We start from the raw sequence: 8,068 nt of genomic DNA on the forward strand, positions 1-8,068 counted from the left end.
TTTTATTCAGGTTTGAGTTAACTATGTTTTTAAACTAAATTTAATAATTCTTAATCTGGGTATTTTTTAAAGAGATATTTGGGACTAATGGATGCAGTTTATTTGTATGCTTAAATTTTGATTTTCTATTTTCTATTTTCATGTTTTAACTATTTGTGCAGAATGTACATTAAATTGTCATTACTTCTTTGACATTGCATTGTGAATTGATCATAGAAAGCACTGGACGTTAAAACGCCTCTAATACATTTAATACCTTGCCTTTGCCTCCCAGCTGTTTAATGACCCTGAGGCTATGAAACAAAACAAAAAATACAAATATCAAATGCAAATGCCATTTGCTTGGGAAAGATGGAGAGACTGTGTAGAGATGAGGATCATCACATTATTGAAAAGTCACAGAAAAGGGGAATTCCAGACACATTCTGTATGCAAAGTGCATGCAAAGTACAAATAATGTAGATAAGAGTCCATGAGACACAGCAGGCTAATAAGCTGGGAAAGTTATTATTAGACTAGTTTGCATACCCATGATGCATCAGGTTACTTGTTATGGGGAACTAAGACTCAGGTCATAGAATGGTGATTTTGGCACATTTGTATATAATAGTATGAGTTAACTTCAAATGACATGAGATGGAGGCAGTAGTAACAATTATTGTAAGAGGAAGCTGTTTTCAGTTTTCCTTCAATTATTATAGGGGGACCAAAGGGTGCATTCTTGAAAAACAAAGGTTTAGTCCAGCCAGGATACAGCTGAGCAAACTCCAGAGGTCATACACCTCTCTGAGGCTATGGTAAAGAGTGAGAAAGAGCGAGATGACATCCCAGTCTGTCAACTATTCTGGTATGAAACGGTGGTTCTCATCCTCACAGGAAAGATCTCTTAAAATTGCAACTGATCAGAGGTTTCAAATTCTTTTATGGAGAGCAATATTTTGGCATAGGTAAAAAAAATTTTTTTTTTTGGTTTTTGGGCCACACCCGGCGGTGCTCAGGGGTTACTCCTGGCTGTCTGCTCAGAAATAGCTCCTGGCAGGCACGGGGGACCATATGGGACACCGGGATTCGAACCAACCACCTTTGGTCCTGGATTGGCTGCTTGCAAGGCAAACACCGCTGTGCTATCTCTCCGGGCCCCACATAGGTAAAAAATTTTTATTGGTACAAAGGGCCCACTTACATTTCCTGTGGTTGAGTGGTTGAACCTGGGACTCAATGAGTCTGAGTCTTCTTTTTTTGTTAGTTCGTTTGTTATTAATGATTTATGTTAATGAAACCATCTGGTAATTATCTGTCACTTCCTTATTTATTTCACTTGGCTCAATTACCTCAACTTCCAATTGCATCATTGTAGATCTGAATGTTTGATGCTAAGGCTCCATAGCCTTCAGAGGCCACCAGGGCTACATCTAATGCTGCTGCTGGTTGGGGGTGGGTGTGCATGTGCCAGAGACAGAACGGCCTTACACATATTAGGCATGTGTTCTATCACTTGAATCACATTTGCCAACCCCCTAAGTCAGTTTTCTTCTTGATTTAGAACCATGAGACACAGTTTAAGTTCTACAAGATTCCTTGAATTCTTTGTGTTTTCCTTTCATGGTAAATATAACCATGGTTCTTTGGGAAAAACATGAATCTTTGATAGTGCACATAAGATCATATGAGAAGGCCCAAAGCCATGATTTTTGAAGAGAATACTCAAAAGATATACTTAACTTTTTAGAATATGGTTACTTATATGTTAAAATAGAAGAGAGATGTTCTTCATTTCTATCAGATCCTGCATGAGTGTCAATGACCAGTAAAATTTGCCTTCTTTATGTGACTGAGAATCATGCAGTCTTTTCTAGATTGTATTGTCTTCATTGGATAACTGAATAAAATAAATTTACATATAAAATTAAGACTGAGAAATGGGGGCCGGAATGATAGTACAGTGGAGAGGCATTTGTCTTGCACATGACCGACCTGGGCTGGATTCCCGACATACCATATGGTCCCTCAGCACTGCCAGAAGTAATTCCTGAGCACAGAGCCAGGAGTAACCCCTGAACACCACTGGATGTGGCCCCAAAACAAAATACAATAATCACAAAAGTGTTTCTCAGGGTCAGAATTATAGTATAGTAGGTAGGGTGACATGTGTTTGATCCCTGTCATCCCATATGGTCCCCAAGCCCATCATGAGTGGTTCCTGAGTGCAGAATTAGGAGTAACCCTGGAGCAACAACAGGTGTGGCCCTAAAGCCAAAAAAAAAAAAAGTCTCATAATGTAGGCCACCTGCATTAGACTAATTTAGTTTTTAATTGTTTTTTTTTTTTTTTTTTACTAAACAAGTTTTATTGGGAAGTATTGAGGAAGGAGGAGGGTGAAGATAAGAAAAGGTAATGTATTCAAGGGAGAACACAGACTTTTTCAAAGATAGAGCGAGCCCTTGTATACAAGCCCGAATGGAAACAAGTAAATATAAAAGTTTACATCTCAAGAAAGGACCTGCAGGCAGCACATGCATGCAAACAGTAAGTACATGGGCTAAAACATGTGTGCCTTAGGTTTTCTGTTTTTCTTTTTTTTGGTTTTTGGGTCACACCCGGCAGCGCTCAGGGGTTCCTCCTGGCTCTATGCTCAGAAATTGCTCCTGGCAGGCTCAGGGGATGGGGGAGTGTAACCATATGAGATGCTGGGATTCGAACCACCGACTTTCTGCATGCAAGGCAAATGCCTTACATCCATGCTATCTCTCCAGCCCCCAGGTTTTTTTTTTTAAAGCAAGTTCCTACCTCCACAAAAAGGGTATCCTATAAATTACAAGTCATTAGGTGTGATTCTAAATAAGATAATAAAAACCTCAAATCATGTAATTTGAAAAGTGCTACATAATTAGTTTTCCTTTCTATAAAATTAAGAATTTTCTATACATTTTTTTTTGCTTTTTGGGGCCATACCTGGTGACACTCAGGGGTTACTCCTGGCTATGCACTTAGAAATTGCTCCTGGCTCGGGGTGCTGGGGGATCAAACTGCTGTCCATCCTAGGTTAGAGTGTGCAAGGCAAATGCCCTATTGCTTGTGCCACTGCTCCGGCCCCAATTTTCTGTAAGTTTTATGAATAAATTTTATAAATAAACTCATAAATATAATAACTTTCTTTTTAACTTTTTAACTTTTTTTAATTTTTTAACTTTATTTACATGTTTATTTATTGATTGGTTTTTGGGCCACAACCCAGCAGTGCTCAGGGGTTACTCTTGGCTCTGTGCTCAGAAATTGCCCCCGGCAGGCTGGGGGATCATATGGGATGCTAGGAATCGAACCGGATCTCTCTCAGGTTGGCCGCATGCAGGGCAAATGCCCTACCACTGTGCTATCTCTCCGGTCCCTAAATATAAGAATTTTCTATACATTTTTTCTATAAGAATCTTACCTTTAAAAGAGGTAGCTTGGACTTTAGCATAGCACAGCAGAAGGGTTCAAACCCCTACAACACATATGTTCCTCTGATGTCTGCCAGGAGTGATCCTTGAATCTGAGCTGCAGATTCAGTAAAGCCCAGAGCACAGCTGGTTGTGACCCCAAAACAAAAACAAAAAATTATAAGCAAATAGAAGAGTTAACAACTTGATAATTTGTATCCAGGCCTGCTCACATTCATCATACAGTGAATATATTTCAAATAATAGAAAGTGGGAAAATGTCATGTTTGAGGGGGAAGATATGATGTGGAAAAAAATTCTTTTTACTCATTTTACTTATACACTAGATATACCATATACATATACATTTATGTATATTTATAGAGAGAGAGTGAGAAGAGAGAGTGTGTTTGTGTGTGTGTATCTGGGGCTAAAGCTCAAATACAAGTTTTCTATTGTTGAATTACGGCACCAACACCACTATCTTTTTTCAAAATAATGACTTTAATTTTACCACTTGTGCATATTATTTTAAAAGACTGAAATATTTTATTTTATTTATTATTTATTTTGGTTTTTGGGCCACACCTGGTGCTTCTCAGCACTCAGAAATCGCTCCTGGCAGGCTCAGAGAACCATATGGGTTGCTGGAAATCGAACTCAAGTCCGTCCTGGGTCGGTTTAACCACTGGTCTTACCGCTGTGCTATCTTTCCAGCCCCAATACTGAAATATTTTAGACATCAATTTTCCTTTAATCATACTAGGTAACTGAATCCTGAATTCCTGGCAAAAATAAATTTTTATATTACAGAAGGAATAGGAGGTAGAACTCTAAAATGTTAGATTTCCAATTCTACTTGGAACTGGCAAGGCAGACAGTATAAGATTCATTTTGTTGTGCAAATGTAGGGTTAGCATAGCATAATCTGGATTAATTTTAGGTTAACAATAACAAAATATAGACCATGGGTAAAGCTGGGAATGGCTCAAAGGACTAGAGTTTATGCTTTGTATGCAGGAGACCTGGATTGATTTTGGCACCACATAGTTCCCTCTACATGGACAGGAGTGAGTGACCCTAAACAATCAATGAGTCAATAGTCTCTGAATATTGCCAGGTGTAAACTCCTAAAAGGAAAAAAAAAGTAGAAAAATGTTTCATATTATAGAAATTTAAAAGAGGACATTTACAGAATAGATGATAAAACAATTAATAAATCAGGCCTGTGTCAGCCAATATACAATTTATTACAAGGCACAATGTTCCACACACAGCCAAATGTATGTTCCACATATCAACTTCCATGTGATGTCTTGCACTTTTGGAGAGGAACATAGAGGCAGATTGATTCAAAGTAGTCCTATTAAGTGTATCTATTAGTTCACACTTCCTCTGGAATAAATGAAGTAGAACAAGTATTGCGTTAGTTTTCTTTTCTTTTTTTTGTTTTTGTTTTTGGGCCACACCCGGTAATGCTCAGGGGTTACTCCTGGCTATGTGTTCAGAAGTTGCTCCTGGCTTGGGGGACCATAAGGGACACCGGGGGATCGAACCGCGGTCCGTCCAAGGCTAGCGCAGGCAAGGCAGGCACCTTACCTTTAGCGCCACCACCCGGCCCCTGCATTAGTTTTCTGTTGAGGTTTAAGAACCCACAGGTGCTGCTCATTTTAGACAAATGACAGAAATAATTACACTAAACACTATATACTCAGCATATTAGAAAGTGCACAGTAATGATGAATGAAAAAAAGTATAAACAGATAAAATCTCAAGATAAAACAAAAAACATTACAATTTATATTACAATAATTTATAATTTAAAAGTAGCAAATACAAATAGGTAAAAGCCATGAGTTTCCATTTAGATACAATTTGTTGTTTGGGAGTCACAACCAGCAGCACTCAGAGCTGACTCCTGGCTCTGTGCTCAGGTAGCACCCCTGTCAGTACTTTAGAGGGCCATATGTGGAATCAAACCTGGGTCAGTCACATGCAGGGTAAGTGCATTATTCCCTGTACTATATTTCCAGCTGCTTTATGTATACATTGGACAAAATAAGAAAAAACTCAACTTTTAGCAAAGTCACTGTTAAGTTCTAGGTTTATAGTTTATAGTTAGTTTATATAAGTATAAAGTATAAATTATAGTCAGTTAATAGGCTGAATGCATGCTTTGCATGTATATGTCCGTGTTAGAGTACTGACACCACATGATTCCCTGAGCATCAAAATGGAGAAGCCCCTGAGTAACATACTGTGCTGCCCCTCCCACCTTAAAAAATACAACAAAAGTCTTGGATTTATCACAAAAAGAATAAGATTTCATATAGATTATTTTGGTTTGTTTTGGGGTCATACCCAGAAGTGCTCAGGGATTTCTCTTGGCTCTATGTTCAGAAATTATTGCTGGTGTGCTTGGGGAACAGATGGGATAACAGGGATCAAACCTGGATTGGCAGGTAGGGTACCTACTTGTTGTACTATTCCAGCCCCTAGATGGGTCATTTTGATGCCTAACTTAAAAATCCATTCATGGTACTATCTTCTTTTAGGTCTACCTAAAGAGTCTTCAAGAGTCTTACATACTGACTACATGTTGGGGAAAAGAATTTACTAGATATTGCTCTCACCTGCACACAGCTCACCAACAGTCAGTCCAGATCCTGCTTTATTCCTGATTGAAGCTGGAAGTTTTTTTCTCCTGAATCATCATCTCTCTCCCTTCTTGTTCCCTTTTCCTCTCTCTGGGGACATTGCAAACAGTGTTCAAGAGGCTCTGTGATCTCCCCCAGCAATAATTTGATGATCTCTACAGGAAATGTGATATTTTTCAGGCCTAGGAGCAGTGTGGTGACTGCCTAGGACCACACTGTTGATATTTATGGGTTCATGAAGTGCCAGGGACCAAACTTGGGGTCTCTTAAGGCCCTGTGAGTTATGCCCTAGCCCTTCTCACACACATATACATGTATATATATATATATACACATATAGCTGAATATATATTTTTTTTCCAGAGTAGGGGTGTTGGCAGGGTTCCCAATAAGTTCTCAGGAGGTCTGAAGGCCTCACTTGCTATTGGCTAATTGGGCCATTGGTTCAGCATTCAGATGTGGTAGCAGGGATACTGAGGCTACCCAACAGTACTTCCAGCCAGCCTCCAGGGTGATATATGGCAATGCTCATTTGATGCTAGGACTAGAACCTAGGTCAGGCTCTTTCTATGGTACCCTAACCTTTGTACTGTCTCTCTAGCTCTATCTTTTTTTGTTTGTTTGTTTTTTGGGCCACCCAGTGGAACTCAGGAGTTACTCCTGGCTCTGTGCTCAGAAATCAGCCATTGCAGGCTCAGGGGACCATATGGGATGCCAGGGATCAAATCCGGGTCCATCTCAGGTTGGCCACATGCAAGGCAAACTTCCTACTGCTGTGCTATTGCTCTGGTTCTCTTTTCTTTTTCTAATTTTTTAAAAACTTTATTATTAATTGATTGTTGACTAATTGTTGGGCCACACCCAGAGGTTCTCATGGGTCACTCCTGACTCTGTACTCAGAAATCGCCCCAGTAGGCTGGGAGACCATATGGGTGCTAGGAATTGAACCGGTTCCCTCCCGGGTTGACCGCATGCAAAGCAAATGCCCTACCATTGTGCTCTCTCTCCAGCCCCCCTTTTTTCTCTTTGGTGTGTGTGTGTGTGTGTGTGTGTCACACTCAGTAATGCCCAGGGATTACTCCTCAATCTGTATTCAGGTATCACTCCTGGTGCTGCTGAGGTGATCATATGGGATGCTGGAAATCTGGGTCAGCCTTATGCAAGGCAAACATACTACCTTCTGTATTGTAGCTCCAGTCCCTCTCCTGTATCTTTTACTTCATTGTATTCCACCTGAACCACTTACCACAAAATGAGACTGTTTTCTATGTGGTGCCACCTGGTTAATATTCACAATAACACAGACTTGAGTAAAAATAAAGACAAATTAAATAAAGACAAAATTAAAGACAAAAATACTTAAAAACTGCTTAGTTTACACAGGATTAACTTACTTTGGTAACTAGTATGTTTTGAATTGGCTCTCATAAGTGGTATGTGAAATTGTTGGCATTTGGTATAGAAACCAGCACAGGCTAAATCAAACTTTACCTTGACGGCACAAACTGCTTCTATGAAACTTTTGTATTGTTTTTGAAATAGTGGTGCTTTGAGGGCCCAGAGAGATGTACTAAGCTTTAGGTGCTGGCCAGCTGAGTTCAATCCCCAGTATTGGATAAGGTCCCCAGCCCTGGTAGGAGTGATCCCCTAAAGATATCTCTGTATGACGCCCCAGACAAAACCCAAATATACGTATAAAAAACAATGCCTTTCTTCAGTACTTGTCACATTTGGTGACGAATTTTGTGCAATTCTTGTGGATAATGAGGCTGGAAGGGCAACAGCTGTTTCAATTGTTTTCCTAAGCACCGCCATCTGGTGGCTCGTGGTGGCTATGACCGGTCTGGCGGCGAGCTACGCACAGTTAACGTTGCAGAGCAGTTCTGCAAATGACATTGGCCCCTTTCCAACTGATCAAAGGATATTTTCTCTAAAAACCTCAACATTGTCCTCTTCCATCTTTGCCTCCTTTCAGGAAATGTTACATTTAAA

Source organism: Suncus etruscus, chromosome 1 (assembly GCF_024139225.1).
Source record: "Suncus etruscus isolate mSunEtr1 chromosome 1, mSunEtr1.pri.cur, whole genome shotgun sequence".
NCBI classification, from domain to species: domain Eukaryota; kingdom Metazoa; phylum Chordata; class Mammalia; order Eulipotyphla; family Soricidae; genus Suncus; species Suncus etruscus.